A 20770-nucleotide genomic window follows, 5' to 3' on the forward strand; every position below is an offset into this window, starting at 1 on the left:
TGCCTTCGATGGCATAGAGCCGCCCAACATCACTGTAGCTGAACGCCCCTCACACCATCAGACCACCCCCACCATGCTTCATGGTGGGAGCAATGCAGCCTTTGTTGAAGCGCTCACCCCTGCGGCGTCGCACATGGACAGGCTTGTCACTGACGAGACTGAATCGCGACTCGTCAGTGAACATCACTGTCCGCCACTGCTGCACGGTCCATGTCTTGTGGGCACGGGCCCAGAGCAACCACCTCTTCCAGTTATTTTCATTAAAACTATTTATTTGAATAATGTTATGCTATAACAAAACTGCTATGAGCTATTATTCATTAAACAAAAAAGAAAGAAAGCAGAATTTCTCACCTTATTTGATGTATAACAGAAAGTTTTGTGAACCGGAAGTGACGTCACCAAGCAGAGTGTAGGAGAATTTGTGAGGAAAAAAAATCTTGCAAATACACGAATCAATTAACCTACGAGCTGTTCAAAACGTCTTACGCGATGAGAAAACTTAGTACGGTGTGATTTCGGTCCTTGCGAGGCGCTACCTATATCTATTAAACAAAGGAAGATTTGTCTGCATCCGCACTCCAAGTTGTTGTTGCACTGCTATGTCAACATTATTAGGCTGTAGACTCTCAAACCGCTCTGCAAACAAAGTTACGTCGTCGTTCTGCGCAACAGTGAACTCGCAACAAAGCAATAGTTCGAGATATGGCCACTAGGTGACAGCAAATACCTTGAGTGAAGAGCAAATCAAGGGTGCTAATTAATTTCTGACGGTAGTGTATATATATATTATTTACTATATAAATGCATGTATGGATACAAGACGTCACCAACGGTGCCTATAACATGAAATACGTAAACAACGAGAAAAAATGGAAAACAGGACAAGTAAACACAGAGAAAGGACCCTTCATCAGTTGTCAGCTGTCTATCTACTCTTCATTTCGAGCATTCAACGACAATATGAGACTTCAAAGACAGTTACTCCTATAAATTCTAAAATAAAATTTAGGGTTTATGGAGGATCAAAGTTGGGAACAAAAACATGACACTGGAGTCGTACAAGGAAACCGAACGAAAACAAACATGGAGGGGCGTTAGACCAGAACGAGTGAAAAATACGGATTCAGATAGAATCACGTACTTCGAAAGATATGCACCAATACTTATACTCGTATCGGCTGCTCTGTATATCCCAAGCAAAGCTTACATAACCACTATCCTTTCTTTAAATTAAGACATAGGGCAGGCAGGACTTGTCTAGCCGCGAAAATCTGGGAACACAAGGACGACAATGTTAAATTTGATTTGAGCTGGTACATCATTAGGGTCACTAAACCGTACTCAAACAGCAAATACAGGTTTGAAATTTTAAAGAGATCAAATAGTAAAAATCTAATAAATAATAAACTAGATCTTCGCCTTGCCTCTCTATATAAGGCTACCCGTACGTTTAAATATTTTAAGGACATTAAACTACTTCTATAATAGCTCAGTTGTCTGAGTCCTTCTAGTCTCGTTCTTCTCTACAATTACTTCCTCACCACTCTTACTATATTGCATGGTATGCTATATTGAAGGAACTAACCATTCTATTTGTGGTGTACCCAGCATTATGCATTAGCAATAGCGAAAATATCCAACCTAAAAGTAGCAGCCTGCACACCCTTGCCAATTCTTTTCCAATCTCCACTAAGTAATCCTTATACCAAGATATACTTATTTGTGCTGCACATGTTAAATAATAGATAGAACACACTATACAAACATCTTATCTGCGACTATTGTCCGGAGTTACATTACCTAATTCACACAACTGTGATTATACTATTTAATTAAATAATATCAACGCCACCTATGCAACATTCCAAAGTGTTAATCATAAGACTATTCCCTACTGCTAACTTTCTTTGATATCCGATCTGGTATTTCCTCTAACTTGGTACTAGGTATAGTTTAATAAGTAACCCCTGCTTTCTTTGAACTCCTTAATGATAAGTAGTACACTATTGTTACTACCAGGTATTTCCTCTCCAGGCAAATATGTCCTCATATTACAAGCGGTCTCCACTATCCCTTATAACACATTCGTATCTAAAACAACACCCTACTTCTTTCCACTTTACCAGATAAAGCAACTACAATTCCTTAAAAGTTAGATCTTATTATTCGATTGCCTTCGTACCCTTCCCCCAACTTTTGCCCTCTTCCCTTTGTTCTTTAGCCTTAGCTAGCGAATCCCAAACCCCGACCCTATACCTAATTGACTTTATTTATTCATTTGTGTTTCTTCACTTTTACTTTCTGCTTTCTTTATTCTTTATCCTTACTTTATCTTCTGTTCCCTCTCAGCTACCGACTCCTCTAAGCCTAGCATAATAAAATATCACCTACACCCCATCTCTACCCTATCAAAGAACCAGTCTAGCTGACTCCTATTTCAGTCGGATTGCTCACCTTAAATATCATATTACACCCGTTCCCAAACTATATTCTCAGCCTAATTCCACCCGCCAATGCCCACAACGGTCAATTTTGTTGGTCATTCTCCCATTTCATGGTTAGCCTCGACAAACTTTAGCCTCGTCCCTGCTGTGTTCTTGGGGGTATTCTTTTTGCTTCATCTGATGATTACGGTTTTTTGTAATGAAGTAATGTTCTTGTTCTTCTATTAAAAAATGTGTAAGAAACAGCTGTAATGAGCTGACAATTGTCTATCATCTGTTATTATTCATTTGATTACACACACACACACACACACATGGGGATGCCACATACATAATGTAGGTGCTGTAGGTGTTAATTATAAAGCTTTCCGACTGCAGTATTTCGTCCAGGTAAAGTCTCTTTCAGACGTCGAGTGTTAAAAGACACTGAATATGTCAAAGCCAGGTGAAACGAATCACCTCAGAGGTGAACGAGAACTGTGGATATCGATATTTCTTGGTGTTAATTCAGCTCATGTATGTATGTTTGTGTGTGTGTGTGGTGTGTGTGTGTGTGTGTGCAATAAATCACTTTAACTGTGAATCACGAAGCGGATACAGCTGTAAATAAAGTAATATGTTGTGTTTACAAAATTAATTGGGAGGAAAGTGGACCTAAAGCAGTGATCCTCAACGTGGTTCCTAACGCCTCTGACGGCCCACGTTATTTTTCCATCACGAAAGTTCCGAACCCCAGTAATGAACTCATTTGCATACAGCCAATCAGAGCTCACATTGACCTTTGTCAAGTTAACAAACACACTCTATGAAGTAAACTCGACGAAGAACAGCGTTGTAAGTCGACCAATTGCCAAGTTATGTCTGATTTTAGAAGGAGACAAGTAATTAGATAGATTTGCATCTCTACCTATTATCGGATTTTGTTAGGGGTCCCATATGGTAAAGATGTAGATGGGGAAAATGTGGGTAGAGGGTGATGTGCTAGCAATCCTCTCCCCTTATTGTTTTACAAAGTAAACAACAACACAAATAACTACGCAGAGGCAGCCATGGTTGAAACAAGAACAAGAACAACAAGCATTATTAAAAGAGAATAGAAGCATGGTCATTCCTTACCCAAGTGACCTTATCTTATCGCCCATCACTTGTTATGCGCTCATAAATTAGTTTGATAGTTGAGCTCTGATTGGCTGTATGCAAATGAGTTCGTTACTGGGGTCCGGAACTCTTATGAGAAAAAAAAATGGGTTGATGGCCCATGTAAAATTTAAAGGGGTCCGTGCAACAAAATAGTAAACTAGGGATCCACAATAGTGTTTTAAGGGCCCCCCCAAAAAATTTTGCTTTATATATATGTATTGTTATGCATTGTGAGAATCAGATAGGTTTCTTTCTCTAACATTTTACACAAGTTAATGTGTGAAAAATAAAATAGGAATTTTGAAAGAGGTTTCTGTAAAACCAGTTTTTAAACATTAAATGGCTATGGGGGTCTACCATAATAAAATCGTAACTAAAGGGGTCTAAAGACAAAAAATAAAGTGGTCGAGAATATCTGGTCTAAAGCCACCTGTCGAACTTGAACCCTCATTTTCTGCATCCATGACTGTCATGCTAACCATTACCCAACCTCCAATGTATACCTGTGTTTGTATGCATGTGTATTTGGACACGAAAGTGTGCATAAATAAGTGTTCAATATCCGTGTACGGTTTATACCCGAGATGAGAGAATGCTGATCTGTACGTGTGTCGTACCGAAAGCTATAGAACCAAATTATGATTTATACCTAGCCTGAACTGCGTAACAATTACCTACTATATATATATCCTCCAGCCCTTTCCTTTCTAACAGAATAAAAGGCGATCCTTCGATATTGGCCTACAGAGTGACGGTATGAGGAAACGACGACATTGGCTCTCCTTTTCAGCTTAATAATCTAGGTGATGAGGGAAAGAAGGTTCTGTAGCTGAATGGCGTTGTGTACCAATACCGAAGAATTGCCGAATAAAAATTTCGTTTAATTAACCGTTATTTAGTCTGTGCTTAGATATCTCTTTAAATCGTGGTAGAAACAAATCTATAACAATTATGATAAAATTGATAAAAATGATAATAAAATGCTCTTGAAATATCGAGGACTTTTATTTTGTATCGTCAAATCTTGTTCTCTCTCTTTCTTTCTCTCATTTTCTCTCTTCTCCTCTTCCTCTCCCTCTCTCTTTCGCGCTTTCTCTCTCTCTCTCATTCTCCCCCCCTCTCTATCTATCTATCTATCTATCTATCTATCTATCTATCTATCTATCTATCTATCTATCTATCTATCTATCTATCTATCTATCTATCTATCTTTATCTCTATTTCTATCTCTCTCGCGTGCGCTATCTCATAGCACACACATATCGCGTGTGTGTGCTTATATGCGTGTGTATGTGTGTATGCATGCCTATACGTATACATGTATGTATGTCATTATTCAGTTTTATTTCAAGATTTCTTGTCAATAGAGAAAGAGCCGGTTTCTAACCTAGATCCAAGGCTCCTTCATTGGAATTTCGGCATCAACAACAGGGTATTTTTGTTTGTTTGTTTGTATGTATGTATGTATGTATGTATGTATGCATGTATGTATGTGTGCGTGAACACATGCAAACGTGTCCACGTGCGAGCGATAGGCAGAGAGAGAGAGAGAGAGAGAGAGAGAGAGAGAAGAGAGAGAGAGAGAGAGAGAGAGAGAGAGAGAGAGAGAAGAGAGCAAGAGAGTGTGTGAATGTGTGTGTGTTCACGCGCGCGTCTGCTTACCTGTGTGTGCGCGCGCGCGTGCGTGTGTGTGTGTATGAATCTATGTATATGTGTGAACATGTTCATGCTTGTGTGTGCATGTGTGTACGCATACGCATGCATATGTATAGTGTGTGTATGTGCATGTGTGTGTGTGTGTGTGTCTGCGTGCGTGTGTGTGTGTGTACATAGTGAGAGAGTAAGAGAAAGAAAGCGAAAATATGAGAGACTTAGTGTGTATTAAAGTAAAAATGACTGAGTAGAAACGCTCACATTTTAATTAATAAGGTCATTTGCACACGTTTGTATGTCATTTAGTGGTATATCAATAACAATACAATGAGGAATGTATGTAGGGTTGTGGAAACTACTTTGGAAAACAATGGATTTCTTTCGTTAAAAGCCATCTGTTGAAGCTTAATTATATTATCATTGAACTAACATTAACTGTGTCTTTATTTCGTTGATTCTGTTTGTTTTGAAAGTATGGCTAATACGTCATGGTTTTGTCTGCTAACAATTGCTATAATGAATAAAATTGTTTATATTTACTTGAAAAGCCGCTTTGCTAAATATTTAAATATATTTTAGAATTCCATTCATGTTTTAGCGAAGGCCGTGGGAAGATGGGAAGTAACTCTTGTTAAACTAACATTTGTTCAAAGAAGTTTCTGTTTCGCCGGATTAAAATTACAGATATAGGTAATGTGAGCGGCTAGTAATACATGTTTAAGCATCTCTAAATAAATAAAATCTAAATCTAACAGGATTAACTGAAATTATTTCCTTGCATCAGAAGATTTACTTGTCGTCTATCCATTTATTTATTTTACTAAAAGAATGTGAAGCTCCCTTCCTAACCATGTGGTTTTGTATCCAGCCCCTCTGTATAGCACCTTGGGCAGGTTTCTTCTGCAGTAGCCGAGGGCCAACTAAAGCCTTGTGAGAGGATTTGGCTGACAAAAACTTAAAACCCTGTGGTATATATGCGTGTGTGTGTATAAATATATACACATACATATATACATAACGGGCACTCCGTCGGTTGCGACGACGAGGGTCCCAGTTTATCCGATCAACGGAACATCCTGCTTTGAAATTAACGTGCAGCTGGATGAGCATTTCACAGACAAGTCTACCCTTCACGTAGTTCTGAGGGAGATTCAGTGTGACTGAGTGTGACAAGGTACTACTCATTTTTGCAAGCTTGGTGGACTGGAGCAACGTGAAAATAAGGTATCTTAATCAAGGACACAACCTGTCGCCAGGAATTGAACTCACGACCTTACGATCGAGAACTGAGTATCATAACCACTAGGTCACTCACTTTCCCATACATACATACATACATACATACAACATACATACATACATACATACGTACGTACATATACACGCACATACATACATACATATACACACACATACGTGCATACATACATATACACACAAACGCATACATACATACGTACGTACGTACATATACACGCACATACATACATACATATACACACACATACGTGCATACATACATATACACACAAACGCATACATACATACATACATACATACATACATACATACATACATACATACATACATACATACATACATACATACATACATACATACATACATACACACACATACATGATGACTGCCACTTCTTTACCGAAGACGTCCATCTCTTCAATTACTAAATGCTGTCATGAGATCTTATATGACTACAAAGTGCTGCTCTTGACAAACAAATTCTATTGCAGATCTTACAAATATTTTAAAGCAGAATAGTGTCTGGGATTGTAGTTAAGTCCTGTCTACGAAGTGCTCGTTTCAAGATAGATTGTTCAATTCATTGAGCTTCAAATGTTTTACATCTATTGTAGATCATTTGTTTCCAAACCGGTTGATCTTGCGTCATCTGCTCCCAGTCTTCATCTTTCAGATTAAGAGCCTTAAGGTTGCTTTTGACAGCATACATACATACATACATACATACATACATATTCAAATTCATATTCATAGCAATAATAATTGGAGCACTAGGTTTTGTTAGTAAATGCCTAAAGGAGAATCTGGATAAACTGGGATTCTCAGAAAGAGAAATCGACCGGCTGATTCGTACATTACAAGTGCAATCTGTGAGTGGAACAGTAAAAATATGCAAGACTCTTTTCAAATTCCAAATGTGAATTTGTTTGTGTTAACTACATCCCAAAGATGGAGCCTTGTATCTTAGTTGGAAACTGGCTCCCGCCTCAGAGGAAGATTCATAATAATTAAGAAATAGAAGATACATACATACATACATACATACATACATACATACATACATACATACATACATATTCAAATTCATATTCATAGCAATAATAATTGGAGCACTAGGTTTTGTTAGTAAATGCCTAAAGGAGAATCTGGATAAACTGGGATTCTCAGAAAGAGAAATCGACCGGCTGATTCGTACATTACAAGTGCAATCTGTGAGTGGAACAGTAAAGATATGCAAGACTCTTTTCAAATTCCAAATGTGAATTTGTTTGTGTTAACTACATCCCAAAGATGGAGCCTTGTATCTTAGTTGGAAACTGGCTCCCGCCTCAGAGGAAGATTCATAATAATTAAGAAATAGAAGATACATACATACATACATACATACATACATACATACATACATATTCAAATTCATATTCATAGCAATAATAATTGGAGCACTAGGTTTTGTTAGTAAATGCCTAAAGGAGAATCTGGATAAACTGGGATTCTCAGAAAGAGAAATCGACCGGCTGATTCGTACATTACAAGTGCAATCTGTGAGTGGAACAGTAAAGATATGCAAGACTCTTTTCAAATTCCAAATGTGAATTTGTTTGTGTTAACTACATCCCAAAGATGGAGCCTTGTATCTTAGTTGGAAACTGGCTCCCGCCTCAGAGGAAGATTCATAATAATTAAAAAATAGAAGATACATACATACATACATACATACATACATACATACATACATACATACAACATACATACATACATATTCAAATTCATATTCATAGCAATAATAATTGGAGCACTAGGTTTTGTTAGTAAATGCCTAAAGGAGAATCTGGATAAACTGGGATTCTCAGAAAGAGAAATCGACCGGCTGATTCGTACATTACAAGTGCAATCTGTGAGTGGAACAGTAAAGATATGCAAGACTCTTTTCAAATTCCAAATGTGAATTTGTTGTGTTAACTACATCCCAAAGATGGAGCCTTGTATCTTAGTTGGAAACTGGCTCCCGCCTCAGAGGAAGATTCATAATAATTAAAAAATAGAAGATACATACATACATACATACATACATACATACATACATAAATACATACATACATATGAATTCATATTCATACCAATAATAATTGGAGCTCTAGGTTTTGTTAGTAAAAACCTAAAGGAGAATCTGGATAAACTGGGATTTTCAGAAAGAGAAATTGACTGACTGATTCGTACATTACAAGTGCAATTTGTGAATGGTAAAATAAAAATATGCAAGACTTTTCTGAAGTTTCAAATGTGAATTTGTGTGTGTTAACTACATCCCAAAGATGGAGCCTTGTATCTTTGTCGGAAACCAGCTCCCTCCTCAGTGGAAGATTCATAATAACTGCAAAAGTAGAAGAGACATACTTACATGTATACCATCATCATCATCATCATCAACATCATCAACAACACTTAACGTCTGTTTTCTATGCTGGCATGGGTTGGATGGTTTGACCATATCAGGCCAGGTGAAGAGATGTCCAGGCTCCATGTCTGTTCTAACCTGGTTTCAATGGCTTGATGTCCTTCCTAATGCCAACCACTTTACAGAATGTACTGAGTGCTCTTATGCAGTGATGGCATGGGTGCATTTACATGGCACCAGTACAGATGCCTTTTACGTGACACCAGCACCCATGAGCCTGCACGATTAGGAGTACTCAGCTAAAGAAGGGGTCATGCCAGTATACAAAGGCAACCCCGCTTTTACTTAGCTTGACATGTCTTCTCAAGCACAGCAAACTACCAGGAGGCTCACTCCCCTGTCACAGGTGTGGTCCCAGGAATTTTCTAAAGGGAGGGTGCAAGGTCAGAAGGGAATACAATTCTAGGAGAAAAGGGCATAATAACAATATCCATACACTTCTATTCTTGAGTGAGGCACATACCTCTCAGGTCCACCTCTTTAGGCCAACCCCTGTGTCCTCTGTGAGGTCCAATGTCTGAAGATCCTTTCTCACCAATATATATATATATATATATATCTTTTATCATTTACCTTTTACTTGTTTCAGTCACTAGACTGTGGCCATGCTGGGGCACCTCTTCGAACTTTTAGTTAAATGAATGAATCAACCCCAATACTTCTTCTGCAAGCCTGTACTTATTCTATCAGTCTCTTCTTCAGCTGCTCCTGATTTGACTACTCCGTGTTTCGAAGGTAAGGGCAAGACGTGACTTCATTGAAACAGTCCTTCCCAGCAAAGCAAATTAAATAAAATTTGAGATTTTTTGCGGAGGGTTAAAAGTGGTGACAAGAACAGGACAGTAAAAACAAAACAAGACAGTTAAAGCAATACAAACAAAAACAGTAAAAGACAGGACAAGGAGAATAACACAGTAAAAACAAACGATGGGAATGTTCCTTGTGTTGTATGTCTTGTACTCTGTTTTTTCATTGTTTGAAATAGTCCGTTCCATGTTTTTGTTTTTATGTTTTCGTTTCTCGTTGTGTTCTATATTTTTTTGGCGTCCTGTACCCATATATGCATGTATATATACATATAGATGTAGGTATGTACATATATGCATGTATGTATGCATATGTTTTATTTATTAATTTGATATTATATGATCAAACGCCACGCATCCACTTCAAAGTAAGTTTTTTTTATATACATATATATATATATATATATATATATATATAGAGAGAGAGAGAGAAGAGAGAGAGAGAGAGAGAGAGAGAGAGAGAGATAGATAGATAGATAGATAGATGGATGGATGGATGGATGGATGGATGGATGGATGGATGGATGGATGGATGGATAGATAGATAGATAGATAGATAGATAGATAGATAGATAGATAGATAGATAGATATAAAATTTTACAGAGTTAATTCTATTTCAATTTTAAGCGAATTAATGTCAAACTGATGATATATTATCAGATATAGTCAGACAAAATATTTATTCAGTTCTTTAGGCAAGAGAAAAACACGAAATAAGTTAGTGTTACAAAGTTCAGATTAGGTTTAGGTTTTTGGTGCTATGGTTTTTGAAGTTGACACACATACAGATAGTGACAGCTCAGCACTTCGTTGCCTGCAGTATAAACAATAGACAGAATGGGAGTGCAAAAATATCTTAGTTCTTAGATCCTCCAGTGCCTTCTCCAAACACCATAGTTGCTCACCTTCCTCTTGGTTCCACTCAGGCTAACTCCCAACACTTATCATGTCATCCCAGAACATACTGTGCCATTTCTTCCATTTTCTTTGGTTTTCTCCTTGATGTCCCTTCCATTTCCTGGCCTTCACTCTTTTACGAGGTTAGCATCTCTTTCCAGTGATGTACATGATCAGTAAACCATGCATAAATACATACATACATACATACATACATACATAAGGATTATAATTTTTTATGACTTAATAGAGTTGTCACTGTTTAGTTACGTATTTAGGAGTTGGTTGTAATTTACTTATGGAATTTATTCATCGATACGTTTGTACATTGGGTAAATGTGTTTGAAAGTTGTGGTTTCTTTGGTTTGTTTGTTCCCAAACAACACTTATCTTAGTGCTGTTGGCACCACCGGATTGAATGGTGCCGCCCAGGTGTCGAAACCATAATGATACCCATGGGGCAGCTGATGATGGAGGCATGTTGGATTGTTGGTATGGCTGTGAAATATTGTTATAACACATCCTTTTGATATCTATCTATCTATCTATCTATCTATCTATATATATATATATATATATATATATATATATGTGTGTGTGTGTGTGTGTGTGTGCATACACATGCCGTGCATATTTATGTTTGTGTGTGAATGTGTGTGTGTGTATGGGTGTACATGCGTGTGTGTGCACACACTTTTGTCATTGCATTTGGTGATGGTTGCAAACAAGTGCCAACACCATAAAGACCATGTTTTTTTTTTTTTTTTCCAGTCTTCAAGGCTAATCATAACTTGGCCATATGGAAATATTACCTTACTTGGAAACAGCTGAAAGCTGGGTAACAAGAAGAGTATCTGACTGTTAAAAGTCTGCCTGAACAAGTTACATCTGACTCATACAGCCATGAAAAAGGGGACATTAAGCAATGGTCATAATGAAGAAGAGGAGGAGACAAAGGAGGCACAGAAAAGTGTTGAAAGAAAAATGTGATATCAAAAATAACTGAACATTTTACCAGTCATAATCACCAGATGGAACTACTATAGATCAGCTCGTCTGCATGAAATAGCAGACAAATTTCCTCAAATCACATCCTGTCATTTTAAAATAAGAAGAGCACATTAAATCAGTGGTTTGAATAAATTTTAAGATTTAGGAAAAATAAAGAAAACAATTGTAACACCTTGAGTAAATGTTCTCTATTGTAGCCTCGGTTCAACCAATGTCTTGTGAGTGAATTTGGTAGATGGAAACTGTATGGAATCCCATCATATACATTTCTTTATTGCCCACAGGGTGTTAAACATAGAGGGGACAAACAAGGACAGACAAAGGGATTAAGTCATTTTACATCGACCCCAGTGTGTAACTGGTATTTATTTAATCGACCCCCGAAAGGATGAAAATCAAAGTTGACATCAGGGGAATTTGAACTCAGAACATAGCGGCAGAGGAAATACCACTAAGCACTTCACCCAGCATGCTAACAATTCTGCCAGCTTGCCGCCTTGTATCATATATGAATCTCATCATGTGTGTGTGTGTGTGTGTGTGTCTTTGTGTTTGTGTTTGTCCCTTACTGCTTGATAGCCAGTATTGGTTTGTTTATGTTCCTGTAATTTAGCAGTTTGGCAAAAGAGGCTGATAGAATATGTATAGAATCACAATAGAATAAATATTGTAAGAATAGATAAAATATGAATAGAATAAGTCCAAAGACAGAAGCTCGACTTTGCCTTTCATCCTCTCAGGGTTGATAAATTAAGTACTAGTGAAACACTGTGGTGGGGGTGTCGATGTAATCAACTAGTCCCTTCCCCAAAAATTTCAGGCCTTGTGGCCATAGTAGAAAGGATTATAGTTATTGTTATTCTTATTATTAGCAGTTGTAGTAGTGTTATTATTGGCCAGCTGGCAGAATCGTTAACACACCAGGTAAAATGCTTGATGGCATTTTGTTCTTATGTTCTGAGTTCAAATTCTGCCTGACTCATATGGACCACCTCTTCTCAGAGGAAAAATTGGGTTTGCATTGGGTCAACTTAGGAAAAAGCACAGTTATTGAAGTATTGATAACAATTCAAATTCAACAAGACCTGTGAGAGGAAGGCCTTTCCTCAGAAACATCCGACACAATGTAGAAAAATCCAAAAAAAGCTGCTGGGGTTCCAACAGGAGAGAAGCAGAAAGAACAGCCCAGAGTTAAAAACAGTGGAGAAAAGTTGCCAATGAGAAACTAAAGGTTTAAATAAAAAAAAAACTAAGTAAGCCATGACTGGGCAGATATACGGAGAATTCACAAAAAAAAAAGGCAAATGATGAAGACAGTTTGTGTAGACAACAAACAGATGTATTAGTTTAACACTTGGGTAGTGAAAAAGTCTTTAACATTTCAAGCCAATGCTCTTCCACAGGAAGGAACACAGAAAGAAACAAAGAGAAAATAAAGAATGTGTAGTAGCTAGCAATCTATCATGGCGGATAATTCAGGAAGGCAGGGTCGCTACTCTCTGAGACCCCTTTCAGAGTTCCCCTACCTAACAGTTCTACCAAATTCCTGGTCACAGTCCAAACACCGAAAGAAGCAAAAACGGATGAAATAAATAAACAGAAAAATAAGTGAAATGCTTTGATAGTAAATTGAGAAGTGAAGAGTTGAAATCTCATTTGAGACGCATCTTGACAAACACTTATATATATCGTTTTAAAAGCTGCAAAATATTTTTCAGAGGCTTAGAATCTTTGCTTCCTTTGTATTATTTTTGTTGTTTTTTTTTCTGTTAATAGCATAAAGGAAATAAGAAAGAAACCTGCTACATGTGCGTGCATGTGTGTGTATGTATGTACATATATACATTTATGTATGCATGTATGGATATATATATATATATATATATATATAGATAGATAGATAGATATAGATATATATATACATATATATATTTCGTTTTTGGATTTGGTTTGCGAGATTCTTTATGTGACTTCGTGTGTTGAAGCATATTCTGTTTTTTCTAGGGAGAGTCATTCTCTTTTGGTGACTTATAATTTAACACACTCACTGGTAAAATTTCCATTTATTTTATTTTTTATTTTTCTAAAATTTTCGTTGCATCTTGCAACCTTTCCAATAGTTTTGATTCTGTCCGTTACTCACACACAGTCAGGGTCAGGGAATAGGAATCACTTGCTAATGGTAAATGCTGTATTCTTGGATAGTCTTTTGTTAGCTTACTTCTCATCTGATGATTACGGTCTTTTAAAATGATGTAACGTTCTCATTCTTTTTTTAAAAAGTTACATAAGGAACTGCTGTAATGAAATCACAATTATCCACCATATGCTACTATTCATTTGGTTTTATATATATATGTATGTATGTATGTATATGTATATATATGTGTGTGTGTGTATATATATGTTACTGCCTGAAATGGTTGTGACTTCTGGAATTTGACTGAGGAAAGACAGTCATGAATGACCTGTCCTTTTTTGCCTGTCCTTCTAATTGTTGTTTCTCTTGTCCACCTTCATATCGTCTATCTGTTCGAATGTTTTAATGTCCTCTATTGTGTTTTTATTCCATATGTATGTGTATATATATATATATCTATGTATGTATGTTTGAATGTAAGTATGTATGTATATCTATGTATGTATGTATATGTGTATATATATATATATATATATATATATATATATATATATATATATATATATATATATACATATATATACATATACATATATATATACATATATAATATTAGGGAATATTATTTCACAATATATAATATTGTGAATTAGAGAATACATTGTATATTTAATTTTTTCTATATGGTATAATTTAATTATATCATTGTTCTTTCATTGTTGAATTCTCTCATTTATATATATATATATGTGTGTGTGTGTGTATATATATATATGTATTTATATATATGGATATGTGTATGTGTGTGTGTGTGAGTGTACACTAGTCGAGACATTATGTGACGCTTGTAAATGATTATCATTGTTATGCAAGTGATATTGTTCTTTTGTAGTCTTCCATGAAGAAAATATGTCTAGCCATGAGGAAATATGACTTTGCTTGAAAATAGGTGAGGGCTGGTGGCAGGGAAAACATCCAGCCATAGAAAATCTGCATCAAAACATTCCATCTGACCCATGCAGGCATGGAAAAATAGAGGTTAAATAATGGTGGTGGTGGTAGTGGTGAGGAGGAGGAGGAGGCGGAGGAGGAGGGGGAGGAGGAGGAGGGGAGGAGGAGGAGGAGAGGTAACAGCAGCAGCAGCAGCAGCAGGATCTTGGCAGAATTTAAACTTGGGAAATAAGATTAAACTTGATACTGTAATATCTTAACTCCTCCTCCTTCTTCTTCTTCTTCTTCTTCTTCTTCTTCTTCTTCTTCTTCTTCTTCTTCTCTTTCCTCCTTGTTCTCCTTTTTCTTCTTCTTTATTTCCTTCTCATGTCATACTGCACATTAGTTGCATGCTTGAATGACTCCAGTATTATACAAGTTGGTATTTTTTTTTTGTCTATGAGAAACAGATGCTTGCTAAAACCTTACTCAACCGTTTTTACTTTGGGGACAAAAGGACGCTATCACTAGACCTCTGTAACCCTTCTCACAAAGCAACCATTTCCAAGACGAAGAAGAAAAAGGAGAGGAAGAAGAAGAAGAAGAAGAAGGAGAAGAAGAAGAAGAAGAAGAAGAAGAAGAAGAAGAAGAAGAAGAAGAAGAAGAAGAAGAAGAAGAAGAAGGAGAAGAAGAAGAAGAAGAAGAAGAAGAAGAAGAAGAAGAAGAAGAAGAAGAAGAAGAAGAGACTGTTCCAGTATTTCACTGGTGTTATATTTATTGACCCTGGATGAATGAAAAGCCAAGTTGACTTTTGTGGTGTTTGAACCTGCAGTAGTTGTGTAGCAAACACTGCACAGCACTTTAAGCAACGCTCTATTGATCCTGTTTCTACTAATTTGCCACATTGATCTACTGACAATTTCATAATAATAAAGTTAATCTAGTCTTTCTTTTTTGTGTGTGTGAATGAGAGAGAGAGAGAGAGAGAGAGAGAGAGAGAAAGAAATTTGTTTTCATAATATCTGGGGCGTATCATATAAATTTTTTTTTTTTTTGCAACAAGTGGGAAACTTAATATTGTAATGTCTGGGCCATAATCATATAATAAATTTAATCTAATACTTTTTTTTATTGGATTTGTCAGAAGGAAGGAGTTGCACCCGTTGCCCTCACAAGCCCTCTTTAAGCAATGTTCATTTAATGCTCCTCTTTCAACATTTGCTATTTGGTTTCTGGGTGAGTATGTTTATGGGTCAGTCCATCTCCTGGTTTGGTAGACAAAAGTGTTTTCTCAGAGTATGGTGAGGGAGACACAGAGAAAATCTACACTGACGCCTGAGACTCACACTAGCAAACAGCCATCTTCTCCCTAAATGTCATCATTGTTAGTTAATTCCTGGTCAGTCCTGATTGAGCAAACCTATGATTGAAGGCATTCCAACTGTGACCATATCACATTAATCAATGTATCTGACCTTCTACTTTTAAATAGATATCTTTTAATTTTAATTTTAATCTTTTGTTTTCAATAAATGTTGCTACTCTCTCCATCAGAGCAGGCTTCTTCATTGGCTCAAAGGAGTAGTGGTGGTCAGTTTAGGCAAAAGTCAGTTCAGCAAAATTTCTAGAACAGATTATGTTGGGGCATTAGGAGAAAAGGTACTCTGAGTTGGGGTACAATAGAAGAGATACTATGTGTTTGAGTACCATAAGAGGAGATATTGTGAGTTGGGAAGTATGTGAATTGGTACTGAATTGGAGCACTATGAGAAGACATACTCTGAGTTAAGGTACTATGATCTGGGGTACTATGGGAAGAGGTACCATTAGCCGGGTTACTTTGAGAAGAGTCACCATGTGTTGGGGTACTATGAGCCAATGAAAAAGCCTGTTTTGATGGAGGTAGTAGCATCTATGATAAAATGTACAATGAGAAGAGATACTATAAGTTGCGGTGCAATGAGAAAGACTCTAAGAGTTAGGGTTCTATGAGAAAAGGTACTATGAGTTGGGGTACTACAAGAATTATGTTTGAAATGAGACTCTCCTTATGTTTTCTTTTCAGAGAATGATATACGATATATGTATAAGTTTACGTCAAAATTTCACTTCAACAAGTATCCAGCATGCTTATGCTGGTTGGCAGCTGTGCTGCTATTTCATTGCTTATTTTATGCAATTAAAGTCAGTGCTGCATCCCTGCCACTCTCATCATATTCCTATCGGCGGCAGTGTCCCACAGAGAGGGGCTGTCTACTGCTGGCTAAACAAATAATTCAAATTCATGGAATAACTGCAAGTGTTTAATGACAAATTTGACTTGACTGTTATTGCTTGTAAAACATTAGCAATAAACATATATAATTAATTATAAACTAATTACCATCATATCGTTTAATAAATCATAATCTGTTTATTCATGCACACGTACGCTCATGTGAAAGTGTGTGTGTGTGTGTGTGTGTGTGTGTGTGTGTGTGTGCGTGTGTTTTGAGAGATAAAAGGGTCAGTGAGAGAGAGAGAGAGAGAGAGAGAGAGAAAGAGAGAGAGGGAGAGAGAGAGAGAGAAATAGAGAGACAGTGAGATAGCTTGCTAGATAAGTGGATGGATGGCTAGATAGTAGATGGACAAAGAGACAGACAAGCAGGTAGATGGCAAACAGATAGACAGACAGACAGACATACAGACAGAGACAGACAGACAGACAGACAGACAGACAGACAGACAGACAGATAGATAGATAGATAGATACACAGATAGATAGATATGGATAGATAGCTGAGCCAGTGTTTTCTGTCAAACCAAAAATGAGTTTCTAAAGTAGTCACAAATCAAAGAGTCAGATTCAGGAAGCCTATACATATTAGCTCAACCTGCTGGAAATACCAGCCAAATCCCCTTCAAATTATACACTACTGTCTTTAAAAGTCAAAGTCACCCTGGACAATGTAGTTCTTGATGTGCAAATAAGACAGGACAGTTGTCATTGGAATGTTTTTGACCATAGATCTACACAGGCTGAATCTAACGGACAACAACATCAACAATACCAGCATCATCATTATCATCATCATCATCAACCTGATACAACCAGCCACCACTCATGAGCACATATGGTTTGGTAGCAGATACTTTGTTTTTGATGATTGTTTTAGGAGGCCCTGTCTGGCATGGGCTGCACAGTTTGAGAGAAGCTCAACAGCTGAAGGGCTCTTCAGGCTCCATGTCTGTTTTGGCATGGTTCCTACAGCTGGATGCCTTTCCTAATGCCAGTACCAGTTCAAAATATTTTGGTAATTATTCTGTGATAAAAGATGTGAAAGATATGGTTTCAGGAAATTTGTTTTTATCCAAAATGGCATGACGGTATTTTTTGATAAAAATTACTTTATGGCAATAAATGTTAACTATTTTCGTTTTTTTATTTTATTCTCTTACTTGTCTCAGTCATTTTGACTGAGGCCATGCTGGAGCACCACCTTTAGTCGAACAAATTGACTCCAGAACTTATTCTTTGTAAGCCTAGTACTTATTCTATCGGTCTTTCTTGTTGAACAGCTAAGTTACGGGGGACGTAAACACACCAACATCAGTTGTCAAGCAATGTTGGGCGGACAAACACAGACACACATATAATAAGGGTAGAAAATTTAGAACAATTTTCATACCGGTGGCTAACATGCATAATAAAGTCAATAGACAACATATTTTCATATATAATAGTGTACAAATAAGTATTTATACATGTAAGAGGTGATCTGGGTTTTAACTGCCCTTTCTAGCATGATAACGATGACGATAATGACAAGGAGGAGGCGGAGGATGGTGGGGTGAGTGGGTGGGTATAGAGGAGTGGCGGAGGTGGTGCTGATGCCGCTGGTGCTGACGATGATGACAACGATGATGATGATAATGAGGATGAGGAGAAGAATGGTGGTGGTGGTGGTGGTGGTGGTGGTGGTGGTCATGGTTGTGATGATGATGATAACGATGATGATGCCAACGATGCCAGTGATGACGATAATGACAAGGAGGAGCAACAGCGGCACCAGCAGCAATAGTGGAAGTAGGATGATGGGTGGGGTGGGGTGGAGCCTTGATGCCAATGTACTTTGGAACTACTTCTGATTCAATTACAAAAAGCGTTCAGTCAAAAATGCTCATTCCTAAATTCTACGTAAAAGAAAAAAAAGAAAATTTTGCTGTGATTAAAACAACAATTTAATATAATTAGTTATTTCACTAAATTCCATTCAAATTCTTGATTGTTTTCATTGGTAGAATTGTCAGAGCATTAAAAGAAATGGTTGGCAGGATTTCTTCCAACTCTTTACCTTCTTTGTTCAAATCCCACTTAGGTCAACTTGACCGATCATCCTTTTGAGGTCAATAAAGTACTAGCCAAATACTGGGCTTACTGTAATTGACTTACCTCCTGGTCCCCACCCCCAACTGCTGGCCTTGTGCCAAAATTTGAAATCACTATTATTGTTATTATCATCATTGTTGTTGTTGTTGTTATTACTATTATTATTATTATTATTATTATTATTATTATAGACGCCGCACCGTATACAATATCGTGAGGTTGTTGATTGAAGATATTGTGTCTACCCAGGGTTTGTACTGTTTGTCAAGTCACAACAAGGACCTCAGACAGACAGTATTTTATGTAATATGTGTGCAGTTCCAAGTAATGCCTACTTTTACAATACATCTAAATTGTAGGGTATTTCTAAGATTTTCAGATGTTTTTTTCAGATTGAGTGATATTGAACCCAATGCTCCAGTGACAATAGGAGTGACCTTTATGTCTGACTCTTGTAGCTGTCACATCTTAGTGATCTCAATTCTCAGGTCTCTATATCTATCAACCTTTTCTCTTTCTTTCATGTTGATCTCCTGGCACTGCTACGTTGCTTGTTGGTCACTCTTGTTTGTCCCTCCTAAAGGTTACTATATCTGGCCTTCGGTGCTCTAACATCTTGTCTGTGTGGAAATTGAAGTCCCAGACCCGCTGTTCTTGAGGAGACCTATTGAGTCAAGTACGTCAACACCAACATCAAAATAAAAATCAAATGGAAATTATAGTTATGATATCCATGCTGGTGACACGTAAAAAGCACCGTCCGAATGTGGCACATGCCAGCACTACCTGACTGGCATCCATGTCGGTGACACGTAAAAACACCAACCGATCGTGGCCATTTGCCAGCCTCCTCTCGCCCCTGTGCCAGTGGTACATAAAAAGCACCCTCTACACTCACAGAGTGGCTGGCATTAGGAAGAGCATCCAGCTGTAGAAACACTGCCAGATCAGACTGGATTCTGGTGCAGCCTCCTGGTTTCCCTGACCCCAGTCGAACCGTCCAACCCATGCTAGCATGGAAAACTGACGCTAAACGATGATGATGATGCTTATTATTAAAGGTGGCAAGTTGACAGAATTATTAGCAAGCTGGATGAAATGCTTAGCGGCATTTTGTCCATCACCCCCTCCCACTGCCACCACCACCATTGTTATCCTCCTCCTCATTATTATTATTATTATTATTATTATTATTATTATTATTATTTACGGCCTTCCAACAAATTTGTTGAACAGTGTATGAGAGTGGCAAGTCTGAGTGAATGGCTCTACACTGTGAATGTAGGTGTAGACTGAAGAGAAGGCACTTCTTGTATTAGGGGTCAGAGTGATCATGGTTTTGAAGGGTTTTCCATTAGTAACCCTCAAAGGTCTTCCTCTTTTGGGGAATTATTCACTGTTGAAATTTATACATACTGCTATTCCTCTTCCTACACACTCCTTTACATAATCCACCATTGCACCACTCTGTACTGTTCCCAATGTTTTCATGAACTCTTCTTAGTGGTTACTGAAGAAAACATCATTGATATCGTGAATTCTATTTGGAAAGGAAAGTGAGAACTGAGAGGGATGTGCTCCCTGCTTCCCAGTAAATTTCTTGAAAGGTGAGTGAATGTGGCAAGGGTGGCCCACATGAATGAGCCTAAGTATCAATAACC

The sequence above is a fragment of the Octopus sinensis genome, linkage group LG7, assembly GCF_006345805.1.
Source record: "Octopus sinensis linkage group LG7, ASM634580v1, whole genome shotgun sequence".
NCBI lineage: Eukaryota > Metazoa > Mollusca > Cephalopoda > Octopoda > Octopodidae > Octopus > Octopus sinensis.